The following is an 810-nucleotide window of genomic DNA, read 5'->3' as shown; positions in this document are numbered from 1 at the left end:
GAGGAGGTCCAGCAGAAGACATTGAATGATTATCTCCACCCTACGCGTATGGCCACACCATCATGCATAATGTTTCGACCAAATATGCCGAATTTGGATTTCAAGCCAGGCATGATCCAACTCCTGCCGACCTTTCACGGGTTAGAAAGCGAGAATCCATACGTTCATATTAGGGAGTTTGAAGAAGTAGTGGCCACTTTTCACAACCGAGGCCGCGGACTCTGTGCGATTGAAATTCTTTCATTTATCTTTGAAGGAAAAGGCTAAAAGCTGGTTGTATTCTTTACGACCTAGGTCTATTGAAAGTTGGGAAGAAATGACGATATCATTTTTCAACAAGTATTTCCCTCACCATAAGACCAATGGTCTAAAGTGACAGATCTCGACCTTTACCCAAAAGGACAATGAAACTCTGTATCAAGTTTGGGAACGGTTCAAGGATCTGTTAAATCAGTGTCCTCACCATGGTTACGAGAGTTGGCACCTCGTCAGTTATTTCTATGAAGGACTCACGATTCGAGAGCACCAATTTGTGGAGATGGTGTGCAATGGTGAATTTCTCCAAAAGGATCCCGAGGAGGCTTTTGAGTATCTCAACGAGTTAGCCGAAAAAGCCCACACTTGGACCGGACCTAGTGCTACTGACAGCACCAATAGGTCCCGACCGGTTGGAATCTATCAATTAAGGGAGGAGGACAACCTCAAAGCCCAAGTCAAATCTTTGACAAAGCAAATCGAGGCCCTCAAAGGCAAAGAAGGTCGAGGAATCCACACGGTCGCAAGGGTAGAAACACATGAGCCATGCTTTGT

At 45.2% G+C, this 810-nt stretch overlaps 1 non-coding gene across 1 annotated transcript; it reads right to left on the bottom strand.

The window, feature by feature from the left end:
* Positions 1–364: 364 nt before the first annotated feature.
* On the bottom strand, positions 365–471 carry LOC112093036. The gene has a single exon (XR_002902885.1). It is a non-coding gene; the product is annotated as a small nucleolar RNA R71 (small nucleolar RNA).
* Between the last annotated feature and the right edge of the window lie 339 nt (positions 472–810).

The sequence above is a fragment of the Morus notabilis genome, unplaced genomic scaffold, assembly GCF_000414095.1.
Source record: "Morus notabilis unplaced genomic scaffold, ASM41409v2 Scaffold1646, whole genome shotgun sequence".
NCBI lineage: Eukaryota > Viridiplantae > Streptophyta > Magnoliopsida > Rosales > Moraceae > Morus > Morus notabilis.
Note: the sequence above shows the minus strand (reverse complement) of the source record. Positions and strands in the feature narration are given on the sequence as shown.